The sequence below is a fragment of the Microtus oregoni genome, unplaced genomic scaffold (assembly GCF_018167655.1).
Source record: "Microtus oregoni isolate MIOR12 unplaced genomic scaffold, Mior012 000018F_ref0000195, whole genome shotgun sequence".
In the NCBI taxonomy this organism is placed as follows: Eukaryota; Metazoa; Chordata; class Mammalia; order Rodentia; family Cricetidae; genus Microtus; species Microtus oregoni.
This window is the reverse complement of record NW_024543077.1, coordinates 16523330-16551112: the sequence shown is the minus strand read 5'-3', so window position 1 is coordinate 16551112 and position 27783 is coordinate 16523330. Positions and strand designations below refer to the sequence as shown.

Below are 27783 nucleotides of genomic sequence, written 5' to 3'. Positions count from 1 at the left end.
CGTGTCTCTGGAACGAGGCTGGCACTGCACGAGAAGAAGCAGCTGTCTCTAGAACAGGGAGGAGCAGAGAGCCAGAGATGGTATTATTTTCTAAATAACTCTTGACTATTTGTAAAACTGGTCACCTGTTAAAAAATTGTTATAAAAACTTATTTGTTTTAGTAAGTAATTACCACTGTGTTATGAAAATCCTAAAGTTATATAGAGTGTATAACTTCTCTATTTGAGGCCAAAAGGGCTTGGAATGACTGAAGTGGGATGGATTTATAGGTCAAAATGAGGTTTTAGGTTTGAATTTTAGGGCACAGAGGATTGACATGCTCTTTGTTATTGCTTTATTAATTATTTTCATGGGTTTATCAAATGGAGAGTGTCATGTTATCACTGTGTCTACGGTATGCAGAATTGCATTAATAATCTGACAGATTCACTGGTAATAGAAGAAAAAAGTCAAGAAAACAAATAAAAGCACTAGTTGGACCCTATTGCACAAATAAGAACTCATATGAACCCTGACCCAGTATTGGGGAAGGGGCTATTTGAAATTCCTGGCTTTGATAGGCAGTCCTTAGTTGGTATGGGAGGTCCTTCTATCTATGTGTTGCTTTTATTGGTAAATGAATAAAGAACTGCTTTGAGCCTATGGCAGGGAAGAACAGAACTAGGCAGGGAAAGGTAGATTGTAATGCCGAGAGAAAAAAAGGTGGAGATGGAGATAAGCCATGGGGCCACCAGAGACAGATGCTGGGGACTTTAGCCAGTAAGCCACAGCCACGAGGAGATACAAAGATTAATAGAAATCGGTTAAATTTATATGTATGAGTTAATCAATAAGAAGCTAGAGCTAATGGGCCAAGAAGTGATTTAATTACTGCCATTTTTGTGTGAATATTTCTGGTCTAAGCTAGCCAGGTGGTCGGGAACCAACAGGCAGTTCTCTCCTACACTTAGTGAAACGACATTTTATATCTTGTGAGACTAGATATTATTGAAACAGAAAGGATATGTTCAGGGATAAAATTATTTTATTAAAGTAACAAAAAAGAGGGTGGTAAATTTTAAGGTAGATTGACTAAAGGGTATAGACAATCTTTTGCCGGGACTGCTAGTCAGCTCTGTCTCTCCAGCAGTTCCCAAAGAACCACTCAGAGACTTCTTACTAATAACGAAAGCTCAGTCAATAGCTTAGGCTTGTTTTTAGCTAGCTCATGTAACTAAATGAAACCATTTTTTAAATCTACTTGCTGCCCCAAAGCTCATTTGCCTCATGTATGTACTTCCCATCCTGTTTGCTCTGCATCTCAAAACGTCTCCTCACAGCTCCTCCAATCCCACCCTTCTTCCCAGCATCCTCCTAGTCGGGTTCTCCTATCCCATTGCCTCCTGCCCAGCTCTGGGCCAGTCAGCTCGTTATTGACCAATGAGAGTAATACACATTTATAGCGTATAAAAAGATTGTTCTAAAGTAGAAGGGATTCAGGTTGAGACATAATTCTAAACTGTCTCTAAATAATCTAAGTCATGAGTTGGTACTTAGATGTGTGATAAAGAATAAGTTCCTAGTCCAAGACATTTGGCTGGAGGTTGTTAGGTAAATGGCATTTAAAGCATGAGGTTGGATAATATTACTAAGTGATTGTAGATGAGTATCAATCATCTTGGCTCTGGGGGTTAAAGAATTTGGAGAGATTAAAAAGAAACAGAAAAAAAGGTATTTAAAAGGAACAGCCATGAAGAGAACAAAGTCATCATGCCTTGGGAACCAAAAATAAATAAATAAATAAAAACTCAAAATGAAAATAGTTAGATCGAAGTCTGTAGTTACCCCACTGAATAATATGGGAGTGAAAAAAGCTATTAGATTAACCAACTTGGACATTATTTTGCAGCCATTCTCTTACTGCAGACACACAGAAGTATTCTGTGTATAAATCCTGATTGTAGCGAGTTTTGTCCTGAATGAAAAGTGTGGGAGGTCCCACACTTCGTCAAATATTTCTGAAAGGTATTGCTATAAAAAAGGGGGGAAGAAAAACAAAGAAGAAAGATGTAGATTGGTTTGGTAGATGACGATTTCTAAATAAAAAATAGTACAGGTTAATGAAAAAGTTTTGTGGAAAGGAAAAACTAGTAGAAAAAAATTAAGAGTGAAGAGAAAGGGATAGAGAATCGGATTTGTGTACAAACAGAAGGGCTTCCTTTCCAAGGAGTTTAGATAATTCATTCATAAGGAAATGAATGCATGATGTGAATATTTGTGAGGTTTTGGTTACTCGGGGAGGTAGAAGGCTAATGCCAAATACACAGGTGAATTCTTTTTTTTTTTTTTTTTTGATTTTCGAGACAGGGTTTCTCCGTAGCTTTTGGGTTCCTGTCCTGGAACTAGCTCTTGTAGACCAGACTGGCCTCGAACTCACAGAGATCCGCCTGCCTCTGCCTCCTGAGTGCTGGGATTAAAGAGGTGAATTCTTTTATGGCTTCTTTCATTTCCCCATCAGCAACAGGAAATGAAAATAAAAGAGAGGTGATAGAAGTTTTTGATCACAGGAAAAAGGTCTGAAAGTTTATGTAAAGATTGGATACAGTAGGTATAATATGGGCCACACTTGGGATTAGCCATCACAAATTCAAAGCTTGTCCAGTCATCATTTTTTCCAAACATGTTCATCTTACTATGCATAGATACAGGGTACACAGACATGAGGATTTGATTAAGTTGTAATTTGAATATCTAGGCAATTTGATAAAATGGAAGAGAGAAAATTAAGTTGCTGTTTTATAGCGAAGGAGAGAGTATAAGATGAATATGGAATTGTAACCGAATAGTAATACTATGAAAGCATGTCCTGATAAAGAAGAAGGGAAAGGTAGATGATTTAATCTCAGGCTACTGTGTGTAAAGAGATCTTGGAGTTGAAGTGTTGACAAGATTCGCCCGGAATTATAAGAAGTACTATTTGGAGAATGAGAGACTTGGAAGAAAATTATAGAAAGAATATAGTTAAGTATCAATAACAAAGTCTAGACTACAAATAATTTAGGAGAAGAAATAGGATCTATATAATTGAGGATAAAAGATCAAGAAATGGTACTGGAAACATAGCTCAGTGGTTAAGAGAGCTGGATGCTCTTCCAGATGACCCAGGTTCAAGTACCAGCACCCACATAGAACCTCACAAAAATCTGTAACTCTAGTTCCAGGTAATCCTATGCCCTCTTTTGGCCTCCTCAGGCACCAGGTACACACATGGCACACACACACACACACACACACACACACACACACGCGCGCGCGCGCGCACACACACACGCAAATAAAGCACCCCTATACTTAAAATAATGAATGAAATAATTAATTGAAATATCAAGGAGGTTAGAGTCTAGGATATTGAATGGAATCGCTGGTAGGCAATAACATTCCCTAGATTTGTGAGACTAAGCGATCTTTGGAAATAATGATATGAGCTAGACTTTCAGGAAAGGAAGAGAAAAGAAACATGGGCAAGGGAAGAGTACAGTCCATAGCAGTGGGTTTAAGAGTATGCAAACAGGACATTCCAAACTCAGGACAGCTTTCTTTCAGGTAAGAGGGGGAAACAGACTTTCACCAAGAAGAAGATGTAAAACTAATCTATCTTATTCTCATGCTCAGTAGTCTGAAACGCTTTTTCCCCAGTAAGATTCGACACTTTGGGAGGAGCCTGGCAATCTAGTGTTTCCGAGGGAAATCAGTAATACTGAGGACAGAGAAGAGGGGAGGGTCTGAGTCAGGTTGACTAGCATAGCTAACACAGCAAGTTCTCATGTGCCCTAAAGGGAGTTTTGCAAGGTAACTAGGGGATGGCTATAATTGAAGTTACTAGCTAGGCAGGCCAAACAGCAAAAGGAAGTCATGGACCTTAGTAACAAACATTTTATTTGACAGAGATAAAGGGTTGATGAAAAACAGAAGCCAGGACATCTTGCCCAAGATAAGCGACAATAGACTACATGTTCTTTAGTACCAACGTACAGCAGAAAGAACCAATGAACCAGGCTAGGACAGGATAATAACAATAATAAAACATTGTGTCAGAACTCATCTGGGATCCAGAGAGCATCACAAGGTCACAGAGAGCCAAACACCCTTTTCTGAAGCCAGGGAGTCGCTTAACTCTGCTGAACACTCAGACTCCATCCCAAGAAGACATACAGGAAGGGGTAGAGTTCCAAAAGTTTTAACACACCACTGAGAGGAACTTTTAATCTATGCCATGGTTTGTTACAAAGATCTGATTCTCTGTGAGAAAGAATAAACCATATCTCCATGTGCCCAAATACAGTTACCCTGGAAACACACACCTTGTGTGCTAAGATCTCTTTTCTGAGAGCTGTGCATTCATTCTACATGGATGGGTTAGCTGCCCATTCCATTCTACATGGATGGGTTAGCCGCAACCTGTGATAAAATCATCACAAAATCATGGATTAAAAACTGAGTTCTGGCAGTGTAATGATTTGAAGAAAATGTAAGTCAGAGATATGAAACAGATGAAGCCACCCACAGTAATAAAGATAGAACATGAAGGGGCCATAGGGCATCTCAGCAAAATCGAGAGGCCCAAATGGCACCACTTAAAGCAGCATGATTATAGGGATTATAGTAGCAAGGCCCCTTCTTCTTCCTTGAAATTAGGTTCAGAAGAGTCAAGAGTCCAGACTCTCACAGGTTTAATGGCAAAACGCTGCTATAGCCTTGCACATGGAAAGGACAAGTGTATTGTCCCATATTCCAAGGCACCCTATAAACTCCAGGTCTCCCACAGACTAATCCTTCCTAAACAGGTTGACAAAACAAATAGATAATCCTTTTTCACATGCAGATATTTTACTCTCCCTGAATAAAGGCTTTGAATGTGGCAAAGAAAGCCATACTCGTGTGTGAAAAGAATATCAAGCCTAAGCAGAACCCCTCAATCTTTCTGAGGTGTTTATGGGATAAACTAAAGAACTGAAGCAATCAACCCATGCTATAATTAGTAAATATTGTATTACATTTTAAAGCAAGTTTTGACGTAGTTTTATTTTGTATTTTAAATTATTTATTTTATTTTATGTGTGTGTGTGTGTGTGTGTATGAGTGTTTGTATGTGTGAAGTACACCACATATATGACTGGTATCCATAGAAGTCAGAAGAGGCCATCAGATTTCCTTTAACTGGATGGTTGTCAGTTGCCACACAGGTACTAGAAACTGAACCAGCATTATCTGCAACAATAACAATGCTCTTACTCATCCTAAACCCACCAGGCCACTGGGCCATCATCTCTCCAGCCCCTTTACTCCTTTTCTATTTTCTTTGCTAATACAACTAATGACCCTAACTAATAATGGCATAGCTAATGTCTATTAGTGATCAGCACTTTCTAGCACTTAGCTACAACAGAACACATGCTACATCCTGCAGATCTTACTATGACCCTGTCGGGAAGGCATGGCTCTTCACTTGGCTACAATATCTACACATGCTACATTCTGTAGTTCTTACTACAACCCTGTCAGGGAGACATGGGTCTTCTCCCTGGTTTACAGCTAAGCCACACATTCATTGGCATTGAGTAAAGTGTAGAAAAACGCACACTGAATAAGTTGTGAAATCTAAACTTCAACTTCTTCACTTCAGAGTTAGAATCATGTGATCTTTGTGCATACGCTAGCACCTGCACAGACTCTAAGAACACAGGCATGTAAACTTCACCTCACTCCTGCTGAAAACAGTTCCAAGAATTATGGAAGAGTATTTTTCTCATTTTTCAGAGTAGAAGACGAAGGTATAATGAAAAACTAAAGTCAAAGCTCACTTTTAGCAATAGGATAATGGGAAATAAAAGTTGGGGAGAGAAATGTTGGTATGAGGACACTCATGTTTTATTAAGGGTTGCTGTGTATAAAATTACTGAAAAAAATAATAACTAATATATGAATCATGGTCAAATTCTCATCCTATCTAAAAGTTATGGTACAAAACCTTTCTCTTCAAATGTGTAAGTCAGTATCTGAACACATGTAATAGTTACATAATGTATGGGCGTGGGAGCCTAGCAGGCCCCAAAATCCTGACCAGGTGCTGTTGGCAAGCGGGAACACTCTATCTGATAAAAGAATACTCCCAGTTACCCTCGAAGTCACTTCTTCAGTTGTCAAGTGGCTGGGAGGCTCTAGAAAAAGAAAACAAAAAGAAAGATGTTTCTTAGGATGAACAGCACATTTTAGTTGCTCAGGAATGGCATGGTTTAAATTTTCTAACCTAGCAGTTTGACCTAATGAGCATTTCTTTAAGACAAAAGCATTATAATGTGTAGAGTGTGGATATGGTAATCTTAAAGCAGGGAGAGATGATCACCTGTAGCTAGGATCCCCATCTTGTAAACATTGTTAACCACATCCCATCCTCATCTGCTTCATAGCAAGGGCTGGATTGTTTTTTTCTAAATAAGAGAAAAGTGTTTCCTACCACTTTTCAATTTTATGTGAGAAGGAAAGTCCATTTACTTATTCCTTTCAAAACATACTATCTGCTAAGTCAATGACATTCAAGGTACAATCTGTAGAACCAGAAAGTTTAGATATAGAGTTATAAACTAAGGGGCAGATCCAAGGAAAGTGAAATAAAAGAGTAGTGATGGATGGATGAAGGTGAGGGCACTGGAAAGTGAGGATCAAGTAGAGAAGGAGAGACAAGGTGGGGATGCATGAGGGAATATGGGGAGAGACAGCTAAAATTAAGGTCTGTTTGGGGGATAGTATAAAAACCTAATGCAGTAAAATCATCCTAAAATATATGCATAAGTGAAGGAAATCTAGATGAAATCACCAAATAATAGAAGACGGAGTACCAACTGGACATTTCTTGTCAGCAAATGGAGGTTCTAGTACTGGGATTGGGTTACACATCTAATCGATTTGTTGGCCAAATCGTCTCCTGGAAACCCCCAAACAACCCAGGCTGCTGCCAAGACTATAGATTGCTTTGCACAAAAGACAAAACCTATACAATGTTGGAGGAGGGACCGCTTGTTTGTCCTAGCCATCCGGCTAGCTTAGCCCTGAAATAACCACACAGAAACTGTATTAATTAAATCACTGCTTGGCCCATTAGTTCTAGTTTTTTATCAACTAATTCTTACATCTTAATTTAACCCATTTCTATTCATCAGTGTATTACCACGTGGCAGTGGCTTACTGGGTAAAATTCCCAGCATCTGTCTTTGGCAGATACATGGCATCTCTCCACCTCTGCCTTCCTTCTCCCAGCATTCAGTACAGTTTTTGCCACCTACCTAAGTTCTGCCCTATCAATAGGCCAAAGCAGTTTCTTTATTCATTAACCAATGAAAGCAACACATAGACAGAAGGACCTCCTACACCAATACAATTTATTGAACATGGAGAAGAAGCTTCTCTTGGTGCCTACATAGAGCCTAAACTCCTATGTGATAGTTAGTGTCCTTGGTATAGGAAGGTACTCTGCACAATACTAAAGGAGAAATAAAAAACACCAAACCAGCTACAAACCTTCAATCTACGATACTGTCCTAGCTGCAATACTATCCTACCTGCAAGATATGCTAGTGCAGTGGAAACACTAAGTCTGTGTGAATAACCAACCAATATTTGATTTGAGTTAAAGCCTCCCTGTGAGATGGAACTCATACCGAACACTGCTTGAGTGACCAACAACCCGAGACTAGATAAATCAGGGGTCTAGAGTAAAATCAAACACTAATAGAAAATATCAATAAGATGTCTCCTAATATACTCATAGATTAGGTCCTGGCTCAGCCATCATCAGAGAAGCTTTCTCCCAAAGCAAATGAGAACAAACACAGAGACCGATAGCCAGAGAATGTGGAGAGTCCTTAGAACACTCAGTCAGGCCTAAGTGGGCTCATCAAATCCTCCCCTCAGGGTCCCAAGAACTCTGTGGAAGAGGAAGAAGAAAGGGTCAGAAGGCGATGGAGGACACCAGTAAAACAAGGCCCTCTAAATCAACAGGATCAGTGCATTTGTGGTTTCTCAGAGACTGAGGCAGCATGCACAGGGCCAGCACGAGTCTGCACAAAATAGGGTCATAGAACTAAAAGGAGAGGTGGACATATGCCCATCCCTAGCCTAGGAGCAATCTCCAATGATGACCACTTACAAATGAAGTTTAGCTTTCTTCAAGGGAGCTCAATAGGTAAACACACTGTTCTCGAGGATAGGCTGCTTGTCCAGCAGGGGGTGGCCGATAAAATATGAACTCAAGAGTATCTTTGAAGGTTTCTTATCTCATAGTGCCAAGTCGGAGCTTTTAACTTTTTTATTTTATCTTATTTATATTTTCTTTCTTTCTATCCCACAGATCTTTGGGTATATATTATGGCACACAGTTTAGAGCTTTTATGGGATTTTTAAGTGTGCTTATGAGTGTGTCTCTGCAACTTAATCTGGTTTTTGTTGGGCTCTGTTCCTTCTGGTTTGTCCTAGCCCAATTTGTTAGTTTTTGTTTTGTTTTATTTAATTTTATTATTATCCCTTGGAAGGCCATTTGTGTTCTTTAAAATTGATTATTTAAATTTTAAGTTTTTTATTCACTTTACATACCAACCACAGTTCCCCCTTCCTCCCCTTCTCCTGCCATCCCCATCATCCATTCCTCTGAAAGGGTAAAGCCTCCCATGGGGAGTCAATAAGGCCTGACATTAGGCTGAGGCAGGACCAAGTCCCTCACTCCTGCATCAAGGCCCAGCAAGGCTCCAAAAAAGCAAGCTCATGCACCAGGGCTGGATCCTGGTCCCACTGCCAGGGGCTTCTCAAACAGATCAAGCTACACAACTCTCTCTACAATTAGAGGGCCTAGTTCAGTTCCATGTAGGTTCCAGCTGTCAGTTTAGACAACATGAGCTTCCACGAGCTCAAGTCAGCTGTCTCAGTGGATTTCCCTGTCATGATATTGAGTCCTCCCCCTTGCTTATATAGTCCCTCCTCCCTCTCTTCGATTAGAGCCCAGCTAAGACTCGTAGCAATAGTGGAGAAGGTGCCTGAACTGGCCTTGTCCTGTAGTCAGATTGGTGAATACCCTAACCGCCCATTTGTTCTCTAATGAGAAACAGAAAAGGGCAGATTCATATGCTGGGGGAAGTGGGGATAAACTAGAAGGAGTAGAACTGGGAAGATGAAAAACTATAATCAGGATATATTATGTGAGAAAAAATGTTTTAAGTAAAAGGAAAGCAAAAAAAAAAAAGCACACTGCTTATCCTAAAAATTGTATGTTGATGGACAAGGCAGTTGGAATCTTCCATCTCTCATTTGATCCAGGGAGCCTGCCCACAAAGCCCTGGGCCAGGATGCTGGAGCAGGTACAGAAAGGATGCACGGTAGGAATGGTACCATTGCAGGGTGCAGTTCTGATTGCTGAGGCAACACTACTGGTGCTTTCCAAATCCATTGCTCTCCTCCTATGAACCTATTGCATGGGTTCAAGGTGGAAATCAGAACCATACAAGCAAGCATGAATTTTATTGAAGAAATTTAGAACTCATTTTGTCTAACGTGTAAGGAGCATATGTATTTAAAATCTCGTGCTGGGGGGCTGGTACCATAAATACTGAATACACAGAAACTGCGGTACTGAATTCTCAAAATGCTTTCTTTCCTTCTTATTTTAATCTTTAAGTGATTATAAAAGATACATGCAGAACAGATTTTCAGATTTTTAAATCTTTTTGTTTTCATCCTTCCCTTGAGACATCTGGTAGATTATAGGCAAGATAAAAATGCTCATTTTTAATGATTTATTTTCAAAGTTAGATTTCTGCCTTTATTCCCAATAAATAGATGTGAAGTCTTCAGAAATAAATAGAAGTAAGAATTTTTTGAAGCTGGTGACACACAACAGCGTGACAAGAGGAGAGAGTGATTTTCCAAACTTTTCATCTCAAAATCCAGTCTTTGAGGAGATAAATGTGTTAATTAGCTCGGTTCATTACTGCACATCTTAACATCCCTGTTGACCCATTAAATACGTCCAAGTTTGAGGGGTCTGGTGGCACAAGGGATCTAGTGAATTGTCCCAATAGCATAGAAAGCTGACAGAAATGGGGCCACTGCTAAAGTGTGTGGCTTTGTTTGTGCGTTTTCCAGTCTGGGCTTATACAACTGAAAAACAGCGAATGGATCTTTTGATGAGTTATATGATTTATGGACATATTTAATAAAGTTTTCATTTCTAGAAAGCTTCCCAAATTATTAGCACATTGTGGTAGGTGAGCGGTAGCTAGATAGTTTCTACTCTTATGAGATGAAGTCTATTTCCCTCACTCTTGTGACTGAGAGGGCCTATCAATGTTTTGAATAGTACAGTCAGCATAAGGGATGCTATGCCAAGATCCTTTCTGGCCGAGTCTGTAGGAAAACCAGCTGTTACTGTCTTTATTACTTGGTGATATCAGCAGCTGTCTAAGAATTCAATCACCATTAGTTAGTTTAGTCTAAAGAAGGCCAAGTTAGCCATACAGATTATTTTACAAAAATAAAAGATTCTTATTTAACCCTTCAAATGTTTTATCTGACAATCATTTAAGATTTTTTTATCTATAATTGCAACACTATAAAACATAGGCAAGACATCCGGATCACTCCACATACAAAAAAAAAATTCATGAGACAATAATGTATTATTTCAAGTCAATAAGTTCAGGATATGTTTGTTACATTGTAATAGACAGGATAGATTACAAAACAAGCTGATAAATCAGCACATAGCTCCCAGTAGAAGAACAAGAGAATTTGGAACACAGACAGCAGCAAGATCTCAGGAAGAATAGCTGTTGTGCAGGAATAAGTAAAGGGGAGGAAAGCAAATAAAAGCAGACTCTAAAAGGCAAGAAATATAGAAGTTACCAAGAAGTATGCATTTCTGAAAAAATATATGGACTTCAAAAGAACACACTACAGACAGTTCACAGCTAGACAGCTTCCAAGCCCCAGGGTATAGATCGGGACAAGGGGACTGGGAAAGGTTTGAGGGTGGTGAAGCAGGTTGGACACTCTGCAGTGTCAAAATACCCACAGCCTCAAATTGAGGGGAAATAACTCAAAATACAACACTCTTCTGGCAGTGTTAAAACTCTCAAATGTGGAAGGGAAAGACACTTTAGACTCTAGTGGAAGTGAATGAGGGAGATAGGTCTCAGAAAGCATCCAGTACAAAAGCAGCTAAATCTCTTTCTTGTTTTTCTCAGTATACCATAGTAGGTTCTAAGAAGTGTGGAGTTGGGAAGCTGGACAACAACTGAACCTCCATCTTTGCTCAAGAGTCAAAGTCGCCTATGGCACAGGAGGCATGGATTTTACAATGAACGGTTCTTCAGGGAAATGGATCTACAGTTTTCTGCCAGGAGAGGATTGTACTTTTTCTGTTTGGATTTTAGAATAGTATTAACTTTATACAATTAAATGAGAACTATTTCTTTAAATAAAAATTAAAAGTTTACAAACAATTTAAGCACATGTGACTCAGCAGTACATGAACTATGGAACTATCATCTACTGAAGGTCTTCTTAGAAATGGAAAGAAATCAATAGAAGCATGAAACTGCCTGATGACTCCCTAGGGAATCGTACTAGCAAAAAGACAGTTGAAATATATTAGTGGAAATTTTCATTTATGCAGTATTCCTAAATGACAAATATGGAGAACAGTTATTAATTTCCAGTGGGTAAGAAGAGGGTATGGGACAGGGAAGAAATGTGTGTGACTGCAAAGACATCTGAGATATCCCTGTGAAGCAGGAAGTACTCAGATTCAAAGTCAGTATCATGTTGTCCCCTTGGTCTTCCATGATGATCCTATGAAAAACAACGATTAAAGATTGCATGGGAGAACTAGAGAGATGGCTCAGCAGCTGAGAACACATATTGTTCTTGTAAAGGACCCAAGTTCAATTCCCAAAACCCACATCGGGGCACTTACAGCTGACAGTAACTCCAGCTTCAGGGGATGCCTCTGACTTCCTCAGGCACAAGCACCTGTACAGGGAGACACAAATACAGTAAACAAATAATAGTAAAAATATTATAAAAGAACGCATAACAATAACTAAAAATATAATATAGAAACTCTCTGTAGTGCTTCTTAAAACTGTGTTAATAAACAATTGTTTTATAAGAAATATTTATAGACATTTAAATAAAAAATACATGATGTTGTTTCCTTTAAATAAAAAAATACAGTTATATACAGTATTAGTTCTTCTTGGCTATAAACCCCCATTTCTCCATGTAATTTTATAGCTGAGGCCAGTTCTATACTGAGCTCCCTTTAGTGTGACCTTATGATTATTTTGTGGTAATAGTTCTTTGTTTTTCCTACTTTAACACTGTGCTTCTGTTTTTCTTTAATATTAGAATTATAGGCATTTTAGTTCGAAACAGTTATAACGTATTAAATTAAGTCACATGTGGTGGTATTAATATAACTAAAATTCATGATTTTTAAGGAATAGTTTATACCACATAAGAAAAACCTAAATAGAAACCAATCTTTCCATTGGAAAAAATTAGTGTGAACTGACGGCTTATTTTCTCTTTTAAGGACATGTAGTTTCCATCTCTGTATACCAGCCGGAAACAAAAGCAAGTCTATCCTATCCCTCAAAGCCTGATTCTCTCTTGGGAGAGTGGAGCTTCTTAGACAAATGAATGGCTCCAGGCTAGGGACAAGCGATGAACATGACTATCCTGTTATCTTGCTCTACCTGAAAGCAAGAAGTCTAGATTTCTCAAAACATGTCAAATGGCTGACAGGCACTGTGCGTGATTTGACAGACCAAACCTGGAGATGTCTGAACATCAGAAAGAGTACTGATTGCAACTAAGCAAAACATGGCAAACTACTGATCAAAATAATCACCTTTCAATGTTGGATCAGAAATGTAGGAGGCAATGTTGGCCTTGTGTTCACAGATAAGCTCCAGGGAAAACAGGAATGTTAAATACACAGGGCTGTCTCTTCAAAAGCAGAGATGTAAACCTGTTGTCTGCCCCAAAGTCTAGGTACAAATGTAGTTAATACCCAATGATATATGCACTATATGTATGACCAGGCAACACTGGATCCCCACTATCTTATCATGAGTATGGTTAATATATAGAGCCTACCATATATGGAAAACATCACTTGTACTTTGCAAGAGTTTCAATGTAATCATGTCTTAAGCATTGTTGTGTACACATGGAATTGAGTTACTTATCACAAGGAAATATTTTTCCAAATTATGCTGTGATTAAATATGTCTAAAATAAACTACCCAGACTCTCAAAGTCTGAACCAACACCAGCTGCTGAGTCATGTTAAATAAATTTCCTTCTTGTCTCCAATGGATCAACACTCCACTAGCCATGGTGTTTGAAGAGACACCATATACACCAAGCCATCACACTAAATCTTCACGAAAGAAAAAAAAGTCATTTATTCTTTCTTTTATGAAGTATACTCAGAGGTAACTAAATAGTTAAAGGATTCTTAATTTCTTCATATAAAAACAAAAAAAAAATCTCACCCAGATGACAGCTAACAGGAGATGCCCTTCAACGGAAGAATGGATGAAGAAAGTATGGAATATATACATACTAGAGTATTACTCAGCAGTAAAAAACAATTTTGCATACAAATGGATGGAAATAGAAAACACTATCCTGAGTGAGGTAAGCCAGACCCAAAAAGAGGAACATGGGATGTACTCATTCATATTTGGTTTCTAGCCATAAATAAAGGACATTGAGCTTATAATTCATGTTCCTAGAGAAGCAAAATAAGAAGGTGAATCCAAAGACAAACACATAGGCATCCTCCTGAATATTAACCTTCATCAGGCGATGAAAGAAGACAAAGACAGAGACCCACATTGGAGCACCGAACAGAAATCTCAAGGTCCAAATCAGGAGCAGAAGGAGAGGGAGCACGAGCAAGGAACTCAGGACCGCGATGGGTGCACCCACACACTGAGACAATGGGGGTGTTCTATCGGGAACTCACCAAGGCCAGCTGGCCTGGGTCTGAAAAAGCATGAGATAAAACCGGACTTGCTGAACATAGAGGACAATGAGGACTACTGAGAACTCAAGAACAATGGCAGTGGGTTTTTGATCCTACTGCACGCTCTGGCTTTGGGGGAGCCTAGGCAGTTTGGATGCTCACCTTACTAGACCTGGATAGAGGTGGGCGGTCCTTGGACTTCCCACAGGTCAGGGAACCCTGATTGCTCTTCTAGCTGATGAGGAAGGGGGACTTGATCGGGGGAGGGGGAGGGAAATGAGAGGCGGTGGTGGGGAGGAGGTAGAAATCCTTAATAAATAAATAAATTAAAAAAATAAATAAAACACAGGGGGAAAAAAACAAAAAAAATCACAGCTAATATGTGCCCAACAAAGTAGAATTGAAAAAAATCACTATTTTGTAACTCCTGGTGAAGGAATGACCCAAAATAATGATCATAAAAACATTATGCAAGAGGCTCTTGAAAAGATTTAAAAATATCTGAATGAGGTTTAAACTCCTTATAGCTTACTGACAAATCTTATCAAGCAGACATTGCATTCCTACTTAGACAATATATATATATATATACTTTAAATATAGTCTACTTAAACAATAAGTAAATACTAGAATCTCTAGTTTCTCATTGGAAAATGAACTTGAATTTAATTAACCTCCAAAAAATCTTTAATGGAACAGGAAATGTGAGTAGAAATTTTGAAAAATAGCATAGAATTTAAAGCATCCAAATTCCTAATTTATAGGAAATTTTGTTACAAATGACCTACCATATAAAAATAATAGTAAAGAAGATATGCCATTTAAAATTAAGAGTTTCAAGACAATATATGAACTCTCATAAGAGAATATTAATATGAATAATCTAATAACTCAAAAATCTTACGGCAACTACTGAAATCATTTTAAAATATAATGGATCTTTGATAATAAAATATTTATTCATTGTGTTTAAAATAATGTCCCTTAAAAGAATATGTACTGATTCATTTATGAATCAAAATATATAATATCTGATATTTGTTTAAAATACTCTATGAAAGGTCTGAGAAGATAGTTCACTTTGCAGATGGGATAGTCTTGCAAGCATAATGTCTCAGACCATCCCCAGGACATATATAAAATGGTTGGAGTTGGTGTGTGGGCTGTAATCTCAGTGCCAGAGAGGGGGAGACAAGCAGATCCCTTGGGTTTGTTGGCCAGCCAGCCTAGCCTAGTTGCTACATGGTGAGTACCAGAGTTCTGGACCAGCAAAGTACTGTCTCAACATTTATGCACATACAATTGACGAAAAAGAAGTTCTGGATTGGAAAAAGAGCAAAGAGGCATATATGAAAAGGTTTGAAGGAAGGAAAGGAAAAAGGGATGCAATTATTGTATAATATAAAATAAATAAATAATTTTTAAAATGACAGGCACGCTCTTGAGGAATAATACTTCAGGTTATTCTCAGGCATCTATATGTACACACATACATACATACAAAAATACATACACAAACACACACACATGAATATGTACAAACAAAAATACACTGTCAAAACTACAAGAATTCAGTATGGATCTTCATTTGAAATATGTGATAATTCCTTGTATCAGCATCTCTAGTTTTATAGGTATTGGAAACATTCTATGGTAAAAGCCTTTTCACAGATCATATAAGTCTCTATATAATTCATTCATTCATAATTCAACAAATTGAATATCTACTATACATAGAACAAAATATATAAAACGTCAATTTTTTTCACAAAGAGTATTTTTATTGGTAGAGAGGTAAAGGTAAAAGGGGGGATGATAGAGGAAACTGGAACAGCAGAAGAGAAGAGAGAGGCAGAGAGAGAGACAGAGATGGGGAGACAGAGAGACGGACAGGGAGACAGAGGCAGGAGAGCTGAAGTTCAATTCTTTTTTCAAATAAACTCATAGTCTAATAGTGCAGAGAAACAAAATGCCATGAATCATGATATATGCTCCATTAAATGTTATGTTGGAAGCACATGCAATGTGCTTGAGGGGATGGGACTAAAGTCTCTACACAGTGGGTGATATTTATCTGTCTTTAAGAATATATAAAAGCTCATTCTGCTAACACAGAAGCAAAGCACTCAGAGTGACAGTGATGGATCATGTCTACATAGCACTTCCTATGCTTCAGACAAACCTACAATCACTTACTATTATCCTCAAAATAAACATGTGAATTATGAATTCTTCATAGAAAATATCCCTCTCACATGAAAATCAGCTGAGCCATAGAATGGTTAAGCAATATAGACAGTATTATATATTTACTGACACCAAGCTTAGGTATCAAACTAAATCAACTAAACAAACTGTGTCTTTAGTGACAGACCCATAAGTACAGAGATGAGTAAAGCATATGACAGTATATTACAAAACTAATAACTAATGTTTACATCATCTAGTGTAAAGTAGAGAACCAGGTGTGTATGACAGGAAATGCGGGAAGATGGATGCATAGCAGGAAGGTGAATTTTGAGTAACATAACTTAGGGAGTTTACACCATCTCTATAAGAAAGTAGAAATTAGCCAGGGGTTTTAATTAATGGTGTGACATGCATTGATTAATTCACTACAAAAATAACCTGCACATGGTGAGCAAAAGAGACAGGCAGAGAACTGATGAAGGAGGGAGAAAATTGGGTTTAGAAGAAAAGTGTACTGGTCTAAGAAACAGACTGTGTGTGTCAGGGTGATAGTGCTATTGATAGATATATTGATGAACAACAACAGCTTCAAAAGAGATCGATGAGGAAGACTCTCTAGAATGTGGAAATTACCATAAATAAGAACACAGACCTAGCATTGCCTATAACTTATTGGAAAAACCAGTTTTCATTCAAAATAGACTTCAGTATTTTTAAGCTTTATTCTAAGCAACAATGTCTTCAAGTTAATGAGATAAGACGGACATCAATAGAGCAGCTATATTCTACAAAAATGTGTCATCGACATGTTTAAACTAAGATGAGTATTGCATTCCCACCAGTAATGGATAAGGGTACCCCTTCCTCTACAGCCTCTCCAGCAAAGGCTATCATTGGAGTTTTTTATTTTAGCCATTCTTACAGGTGTAAGATGATATTTCAAAGTTGTTTTGATTTGCATTTCCCTGATTGCTAAGGAGGTTGAGCATGACCTTAAGTGTCTTTTGGCCATTTGAACTTCTTCTGTTGAGAATTCTCTGTTCAGTTCAGTGCCCCATTTTTTAATTGGGTTAATTAGCATTTTAAAGTCTAGTTTCCTGAGTTCTCTATATATTTTGGAGATCAGACCTTTGTCTGTTGCGGGGTTGGTGAAGATCTTCTCCCAGTCAGTAGGTTGTCTTTTTGTCTTAGTGACAGTGTCCTTTGCTTTACAGAAGCTTCTCAGTTTTAGTAGGTCCCGTTTATTCAATGTTGCCCTTAATGTCTGTGCTTCTGGGGTTATATATAGGAAGCGATCTCCTGTGCCTATCTGTTGTAGGGTACTTCCCACTTTCTCTTCTATCAGGTTCAGTGTGTTCGGACTGATATTGAGGTCTTTAATCCATTTGGACTTGAATTTTGTGCATGGTGATAGATATGGGTCTATTTTCATTCTTCTACAGGTTGACATCCAGTTATGCCAGCACCATTTGTTGAAGATGCTTTCTTTCTTCCATTGTATACTTTTAGCTCCTTTATCGAAAATGAGGTGATCATAGGTTTGTGGGTTAAAATTCGGGTCTTCTATACGACTCCATTGGTCGACTTCTCTGTCTTTATGCCAGTACCACACTGTTTTTATCACTGTAGCTCTGTAATAGAGTTTGAAGTCAGGGATGGTAATGCCTCCAGAAGATCCTTTATTGTATAGGATTGTTTTGGCTATCCTGGGTTTTTTGTTTTTCCATATAAAGTTGATTATTGTCCTCTCAAGATCTGTGAAGAATTTTGATTGTACGCAGTCAACAGGGAATAACAACTTTTGTTCTACCATACTAGACAGCAATGATAAGAGGAAAGACAGTACCTGTACTCAAATTAAAATACAATGTTGACTCCAATATACAGCAGGATTTCTGAGAACTTGTGAGACACATACATCCTATGGCATTTTTGCAAAGTATAGACAAGAGAAGCGAGTACAAATTTAGTGTATTTCTTGGTGATAAAGGTGAAAGGAATACGGGACCCACTACCCTCTCAAATAAGTTACATAGGAATAGTTGTAGGAAAGGAGAAAAGCAGAGAAGGCAGGGAGAGCTTCAATCCTTAACATTGACATTTAGCTGTGTGTGAATTCTTTCCTCATTGCTGCTTCTCATCTACTAATGAACTCATTTCCAATATTTTTACACTTACATACGCTCTGTGTGTGTGAGGTCAGACACTAGCTACTTCCACACTCGTACACATCGCAGGGTTAGAGAACGAGTTAGAGGAGTCAGTGCTTTCAACCGTGAAGGCCATAGAAATCAAGCTCAGGTCAACAGGCCCAAGGATCGGTTCCTTTACCAACTGAGCCATCTCTCAGTGCTAATAAACTCTCAATTGTCCTCTTTAAGAAGGGCCAGTTAATTATGACACATAGATGAAAATCAACTTGTTGTTTGCTTTTGTAAATAGCATTTTATTTACTGTACCCACATACTATACCCACACTCATGCATTTGTGTTGTACAGTTGAATAACTGCAACAGAGAGTCCACAGTGTCCAAAGCCTGGACTCTCCTGCTGGTGCTTTATGACCATTTACCAACCATGCTCTAAAACATTACCCAGTCTCATCCTCTACAAATTTTCTTACTTCCTTTAGTACTTTAACTATAGTCAGGAATTTTCTTCCCAACAGAGAAGCATGTATTATTCTCAATGTACTATCACGGTAAGTTATAGATTTGGGAGTGAATTAGTTATGTATCTTGTCCTTAGACTTAAGCTTTTGAATAATGGATATTCCATCATTTAACTGTGGCCTATACCTGGGAAATTCTTGGTTGAATTAAGTGCCCATGTTGCATAATAAGAATCTTGGTAGAAAGAAAGAACTGATTGTTCAAGCTGTGCTCTGATCTCCTGATGTGCTTGTACTGTGTCAGCTGTATACACACACACACACACACACACAAACACACACACACACACAGAGAGAGAGAGAGAGAGAGAGAGAGTAAAAAAGTGCAAAAGTAAACTTGAAAAACTAAATTGAGAAAAAGATACAACTTTCCCAAATACATCAAGAATCATCTCACAATGTTCAAAACTCTTAATAATTTACCATCTCCCTTCAGATTTCTGATTATTAGGTATAGGCTTCCTTTGCCAGCAAGGTAATTTTTAAATTTTTAAAGAACATTGCAGAAAAGAAGAGGAGGAAAAACCATCACATACACTTACACACACACGTGCATATATAACAAAAGGATTTAAGCACAAAAGAAAACAATAAGAAACTAAAAGAAGTAGTTATACACCAAATCAAATTCTATATAAATGGCTAATTCTCTTAATATCTAAAGCATGTGAGGTGAATAAGGAAGGGAGGCGGCCAGTGGAAGTAGTCAAAGTATGCATTGTAGGGGGCCCATGCAGAGTCAACAGGAGGATCTAGAAATGTTATTTCTGTTCTGAGCCGATCTACCCTGGCCACAGCATGATGTTCGTCCGCAACAACTGCAAGGTGTTCCGATTTTGCAATCCAAGTGTCATAGAAACTTCAAGAAGAAGCGGAATCCAAGCAAGGTCAGGTGGACTAAAGCCTTCCGGAAGGCAGCTGGCAAGGAGCTCACAGTGGACAACTCATTTGAATTTGAAAAACATAGAAACGAACATGTGAAATACCAGCCAGAGCTGTGGAATAAAACTATTGATGCAATGAAGAGGGTTGAAGAGATCAAACAGAAACGGCAGGCAAAGTTTATAATGAACAGCTTGAAGAAAAACAAAGAGCTACAGAAGGTTCAGGATATCAAAGAAGTCAAACAGAACATCCATCTTATCCTGGCTCCTCTTGCAGGCAAAGGAAAGCAGCTGGAGGAAAAAATGGTACAGCAGTTACAGGAGGATGTGGACACGGAGGGCACTTCCTAATGGTGCCGCCTGCAGCCAGCCCTGTGCACACTGGAAACCAGTGGAGACTGTCGGTCCCTAAGTTATTGATTGGTTACATAATGTCCCCCAGGCAAAGGTGACTCACGCACTCTCTCTACAGTGCAGCCTGTTAAAACATCCATTGCAGGTGTTAGGTCTCAACTCAATGTTCTGCTTCACTGTGTTATGCTCATAGAAACGCGAAAGTTTGTGTGTAGATGAAGGTGTGAACCCTGGGCATAACATGGTTGAATCGTTGCTTAATGGCACCAGGCAGCATTTCTGCACTGACTATCATGCTAGTGTGAAATTTGTAATAAAGTAATATTTTTCTTGCACGAGGATAGTCTGTTCATTAGGGTTATTGATGCAGAGGTCACAGCAAGGAACTAACCGTTCTCATGACAACCCCAGCCTCCTGTTTTGCTTTAGTCTCTTTAGTATCTCCTTAGAGTTGCATAATGGCCTCATACAGTGCCACCTTGCTGCTGAGTTATGCTGGGCTGTCTGTCCCGCTTCAGCGATTAGTCAGCAGCTTGTGGGGGTGGGTGTGGGGCGGGGCTTAATAAACTTCCTGAATGGTACCTTGTTAAGGTTTTGGAGAATGCTCAACTCCAAGTTGGGACTTCTGCTCCCTCCACCCCCAATTCCCTCCAGCCCAGCAATGGTCTAGAAGCAGGAGAATCTTGGTGCCTTTTAAAATTTATTTTGTGGTTTTCTTTTTTTTTTTTTTTTGAGACAGAGTCTCTCTTTTGTGTAGCTTTAGCTATCCTGGAACTCACAGAGATCTACCTGCCTCTGCCTCCTGTATGCTGGGATTAAAGGTGTGCACCATCACACCAAGCATTTTTGATTTTCTTAAAAAAAAAAAAATCCCTGCCAAACAAAAACTCTTTGTTTTTGGAAAACAGAATGGAAAGAATGTTGCCTATTAATTTGTACATAAATAAAACCATTTCTAAAGTGAAAAAAAGTATGCATTGTATACACATAACTAAAAAACAATAATTAAATTATTGGATAGCAGAAGTCCTTAGGAGTCATTTTATTACTCTTGTCCTTTATCAAAACAGTACTATTTGGTTATTTCCTAGGCCCATGGCCTATCTAATCTCAAGTGACTTGGCTCCCAGAGCAGTGTCAGACATATGTTCTATCTCATGGAGTGGACCCTAAAACCAGTCAAAAAACAGGCTAGTTATTCCCACAACTTCTGGGACACTATTGCACCACTGTATCTACAAGCAGTTCACCATTGTATATCAAAGAGTTGTTACTGGGTTGGTGTAACCTTCCTCCTCTGGTGACAAATAGAGTGCCTTTGCGTACCATGAGCACTAGTCAGTATGGGTAAAATCTCTGGTTAGGCATCAGCTCAAATTCCCTGTGTTCAATAAGATATATAAGTGCTGTCTTAAGTAATAGAATCTCACTTCCAGTTTGTGGAGAGCTACCAATAGTCTTGGTTATAGCCAAGATGTCTGGGAGTTTCCATTGAGTGAACAACTCAAGTAGATATAACCCATTCCTGGCACTACGCTTCAAGTGGTGGTGAAAGATGTCTAAGTTGGCATTAACAAAAAATATCATTGTCTAATTTTAAAACTTCATACTATTTCCAGTGTTAAATAAAAGATATTTCTGTGTTGTGATGAGTCATCCTCAGACCATGGCTGACTATCCTTAGAGCTAGTTGGCACGACATTCACTTCTGTCCTTCCTTGTGAAGTGACTGTCTAAGTCTGACTTCCAGAAGCGTAACTGGAAGAGAGTTCAGTGAACAGAATGTATAGGGGAGTGTTCTAGGTAAATATCACCTATAATAGGATGAAGACAGCAGCCTAAGAGGATGGTTTGGAATAAAATTGCTACACAGAAGCCTCAACCAATTCCATACACAACTTTAGAACTCAGATGGTCCTTCAGAAATGACCAGGACTGAGGCAAAAGAATGAGCCTTTGCCTCCCCCTCTTAGGTCATTGAACTAGAACCTTGAGGATGACTAATGTGGATAGAAATAGTTCCCTCTATTGAGGTGGCCAAGGACAACTGTCTGGGCAAGAAATCCAGTTGTGAGCTCTCAGTGACTATCGTTCTACAAATGAGCATATTATCTCAAGAAGACATTACAACAGCCACAACAGCAGCCCAGACTTCAAGCATGGGTGACCAGCAGCCCAAAATTCAGGGTCTATGGGAATAATATACAAAAAACCCTGAAGCTCTAGCTGTGGTCTTTCTACTCAGACTAAGTATACACAACAACATTGGTAGAGCCTAAATCCATTTAATCCCCCATCCTCCATGGTTATCAATCTGCCACAGTCTGTCAGCTTCAGTCCCTTAAAATAAAATTGCTGCCAACAAAGAAAATTGCTCTCCCATTGAACTCTGGAAAATGATCATCAGTAATAGTCTCATAGGCCAAATTGTGAGATTTCTTACAACTATCAGAGCCTAAGGATGATTGGTCCAGGGAGAATTAGGAAGCATAGTAGAAATGATCGAAAAGTAACTATTCAGAAAGTTCCCAGACTCTGCCATCTGGTCAGATCTGATCACTAAACATTAGAGGAAACTCCTGCTGGAGGCTCCTCAGGGACAGTTCTGCTGAGGCTGCCACTTAGCATTTGTGACTGCAGAGCAGGAGTAAGAATGATGTACGGCAGGCGCTGTGCGCCAGGTCCCCACACACCATGCTCTTCTCTAGCTACTCCCCTCTCCCGCCAGAGAACTAGGGAGAAATGGCATGATATAATGTCCCTCAGTGAGGAAGGGCATACACAAAAGAGAGAAAAGAGAAAATGAGTGGGCGCAGCAGCCACATGGCTGCACTCAACAGAGGTCCACAGTCTCCTTTCTCCAGCTAGGAACATCAATGTCATTTCTCAAACATCCCAGACATTTTCCTATATCAAGAGTTTCCAACCCATTTTTCAAATTGAGCACACTCCTGAAACTTGGCTCTCTCTCCCTCTGCTTTGAAAGAGTGTCAGCAGTTTTGATATGTGCCACATTTTACACACCATAGGTTTGGGATCCCCCACAGAACCAAACTACAAATAAAGCTAAAGAGAATTAGGGAGGAGAAAGTAGACTCTACCAGGGTGTTAACTTCACAGATGTAGCTTGGAGGGAGAGAAAGCCTGCTGAGAAAAGAGTTGATTAGAGAAAAGAAGTATCAACAAGACTCATCAAGGAATCCCAACCGTAATTCAGCCAAGTGCTCCAAGTCTCATGTCCTTTACTAGTAACAACTGGAAGACATCAATCACATTAGACTAATTGACAGCATCCAGGGAGCAGGATATAAAGGAGCCTTCCTGGCTTTTTCCTGCGTTAGCAGATTTTGATCTAAGATGTTAAGGGTAAACTGTGAGCACCATGACCTGTGGAACGGGTGGATTTGAGAGATGTGAGACATCCCCCTGCAGTCATGGACAGTACTCACAATCTCCCTGTTGAAAGCTGTCCACTGAGAGCTGAACCAGCAGGGACAAGAAAGAATCAGCCACTTGGAGCTCTCTCCCTAAATTTAGCTGCTGATTGGGAGACCCCTCAAGTGTAACTCTAGGAGTCTGGCTGCAGCGAGCTGTCATCAGCAGAACTGGCTGGCTGTGGAGTTTTTAAATTAAATCCCCTTTACCTGATGTATTTGTTTAAAATGTTTTTCTCTGTTATCATGCTAATAACTCTTACGGTGCAGACAAAGTTTATCTTGTGTATGACAGCTGTGATTTATGTCAGTGGCTCTCAGTTAGGTGATGATTCTGTACCCAGGAGACACTTTACAGTGTCTAGCAGCATTGCTGGCTAGCATAACTGGTGTGAGAGTGGCAGTAAAGTCTCTTTGGGTAGAGACCAGGGATGCTGCTAGGCACCCAATAACACACAGGTGACACCTTCATGGGAAATTGGCAAACTCCCCTAAACCTGCCTAGAGGTTCAGAGGGACAGCAAAGACCGCCGTAAGACTGAGTGTGAATGCTAACCGTGTATATGAAAAACATCCACCAGAGTTTTCTCCACTTGGATATTTACAGACTGAAGACTACTGCCCCACAGAAACTGATCCCACCAAGGTTAACTAAGCCGGCTTCTTGAATGCAATGATCCTGGTTCCCTGCTCGACTGTATATAGCAAGCATACTGAGCTTTATGGGTGCTGTGACTTTTCCATCTGTCAAGACCACTCAATCCCACTCTTCTGTGTGTGTCCTCTCTTCATCCCCTCATCACCCCTAAGTCAGCGTTTGGGGGCCCAAGTTCATGAGTGGTGGTGGTGGTGGTGGTGGTGGTGGTGGTGTGTGGTGTGTGTGTGTGTGTAAGAAAGAGAGAGAGAGGCAGAGAGACAGAGCAATAGAGAGAGACAGAGAGAAATAGACAGAGAAAGTGGAAAGAGTCAAAGTGTTGTAAAGGTATAGATCAATTATAATTCTGTCTATTCACAAGCTCGGGGATTGCAGGACCCATCAAAAACCAGCATCTTTTATTTTCAGAATATCATACAGAGACAAACTTTCCAAAAATCTCAGTTGGGAACTTCTTTCTGCCATTTTTAGCTACGTGATGTGTGGTAGGTTCTACAGCATCTAGGAAACTATTGGAGGTTATCTCTGAGAGGCTATATTGTGCAGTCATCTAACTTGAGGGGAAAATAAACTGCCCAAAGACTCCAGCCAGTATGGTCTGGTATCCACAGTGGTACTGAGTAGGAAGCACAGCTTAGAGTAAGCACTGGAGGAACCAGGATTGTCAATCACATGAACCTGTTTTTTTGTTTTTTTCAAAGGAAGGAAATGAATGATGTCTGGAATGACAGAGCAAAAGTGGTCAAACAACCTGGGGATCCCTTGCTATTTATTAGGAGCCAGTCTTTACCTAAAATAATCACCCAGTATCATGAACATTGTCGAGGCCCTGACCCTAAGCTTTGTCTCTCAATAAGTAGAACTCATTTCTAAGAAAGAGGCCCCATGAAGTTAGCATTCTCCACCAATAGAATCTATCCTTATGCTTATCGCTGATTCTTCCTCTAGGCCAGTGGTTCTCAACCTTGCTAATACTGTGACGCTTTAATACAGTTTCTCATGTTGTGGTGACCCCCAATCATAAAACTATTTTTGTTTTCACTTCATAGCTGTGATTTGCTACTGTTATGAACTGTAATGAAAATACCTGTGTTTTCCGATGATCTTAGGCAGCCCCTTTGAAAGGGTCCTTCGACACCCAAAGGGTTGCAATCCAAACGTTGAGAACCACTGATGTGGAGAATTGTCTCTTCTGCTGTTCAGCTAGGAAATGTTTAAATGAGTGCTTAACTTTCATGGTAAGAACAAAATTTAAAATTTTGGGTCATACCATTGGGTACACTCTTTTCTGTTTCTCGCTACTATGGATTTGGCTCTGCTCCAATATTGCTTCCTGAAAACTCAAGGTTAAATTCTATGGGAAGTGTAACACCCAGAACTCAGCAAGTTAATAGCTTATTGGATAATGCTTCTGCAAATGCGGTAGCTCATAGAAATAATCCCTTACTGATAAAGGGCCTACAAATATTACTGTGCCACTAAATAATATGAAGGTTGATTGTTCTACACTGTCAATAACTGGCAGATTACATTCGCATGCTGCTCAAGATATCACTATCCAAAAGATCTTTTTAAGGTTTCTTAAAAATACTCCATGGCTATTGCCTAAAGTTTCATCTTAAAATTCTATAGAGAGTGTTTTTAATGCTTCTGTAGATGACTATTCTAAAGGAAAAGGAACATAGAGAAACATAGCACATAATTTATATACAAATTCCACATGATCCACAAAAAAATTGTACCCACCCTGAGATATGAACTCAAAGGTCAAAGCTCACTACAGTCAATCAGCATCTATTAGCTATTTCTCAGCCATTGAATATTTTAGCTTAAAACTTGAAACAAAAGGCTGATTTTTATATCTATACATAGGTAATTTTAATTTCCTGCAATGTGCTACATATATGACCCAAATCTTGTTTGGAAAAATAGATCCACTGCATCATACTGCATTACATAGATTTTTTTTTGTTTTTATTCATTGATTTTTATTGAACTCTACATTTTTCTCTGCTCCCCTCCCTGCCTCTCCCCTCCCTTTCAGCCATCTTCCAAGATCCCCATGCTCCCAATTTACTCAGGAGATCTTGTCTTTTTCTACTACCCATGTAGATTAGATCTAAGTATGTCTCTCTTAGGGTCCTCATTACTGTCTAGGTTCTCTGAGATTGTGATTTGTGGGCTGTTTTTTGTTTTGTTTTGTTTTGCTTTATGCTTAAAAAAAACTTAGGAGTAAGTGCATGTGATACTGTCTTTCTGAGTCTGGGTTACCTCACTCAAAATGATGTTTTCTAGCTCCATCCATTTGCTTGCATAACTCAAGATGTCATTATATTTCTGCTGTGTAGTACTCCATTGTGTAAATGTACCACATTTTCCTTACCCATTCTATGGTCAAAGGGCATTCAGGTTGTTTCCAGGTTCTGGCTATGACAAACAAAGCTGCTATGAACATAGTTGAGCACATGTTCTTGTGGCATGAGTGAGCATCCTTTGGATATACACTCAAAAGTGATATTACTGGGTCTTGAGGAAGGTTGTTTCCTAATTTTCTGAGAAATCTCCACACTGACATCCAAAGGGGCTGTACCAGCTTGCACTCCCACCAGCAATGCAGGAGTGTTCCCTTTAACCTACAATCTCTCCAGCATAAGTTGTCATCAGTGTTTTTGATCTTGGCCATTCTTACAGGTGTAAGATGGAATCTCAGAGTTGTTTTGATTTGCATTTCTCTGATGACTAAGGATGTTGAGTATTTCCCTAAGTGTCTTTTAATTATTTTTGATTCCTCTGTTGAGAGTTATCTGTTTAGGTCTGTACTCCATTTTTTTATTGGATTATGTGATCTTTTGGTGTTCAATTTCTTGAATTCTTTGTATATTTTGAAGATCAGACCTCTGTCTGATGTGGGGTTAGTGAAGATCTTTTCCCATTCTGTAGGCTGTCGTTTGTCTTGTTGGCCATATCCTTTGCTTTTCAGAAGCTTTTCAGTTTCAGGAGGTTGATTCTTTTTAATAGCAGCCACGTGGCTTGCCTCAGTCTTGGCTGGTGCCTCATCACAGTAAAAGGAACCATATGGTGGCATCCATCTCTACTAAAGATAAAGATTACATGCCATGTAACTTCACCACCAGGTTCATCAACATAACACATGGTATAAAACTTTCTGATTATTATTATATTTTGTTAGATGAAGGAGGTCTCAGTCCCCGACCCCATTCAGTTGGCATACAAGGCTGGCCAACTTTGATCCATAGACTTTTCAACACAAAACCATACTGTCCTCAGACTGAACACCCTGCGAAATACTAACATCCAACTTTTTCCCCATCCTTCCTATTTTGGTTTTTTTTTTTTGAGACAGGGTTTCTTTGTGTAACAACTCTGACTGTCCCAGAACTCACTTTATAGACTCAATCAGCCTTAAACACAGAGATCTGCCTGCCTCTGCCTCCCAAGTGCTGAGATTAAAGGCGTGCGCCATCACACCACCACTGCCTGGCCCATCTCCCCTTTTGACACTAGTCTGATG

At 39.2% G+C, this 27783-nt stretch overlaps 1 pseudogene; it reads left to right on the top strand.

The window, feature by feature from the left end:
* The first annotated feature begins 18941 nt into the window (after positions 1-18941).
* On the top strand, positions 18942-20219 carry LOC121458662 (annotated as a pseudogene).
* The last annotated feature ends 7564 nt before the right edge of the window (positions 20220-27783 follow it).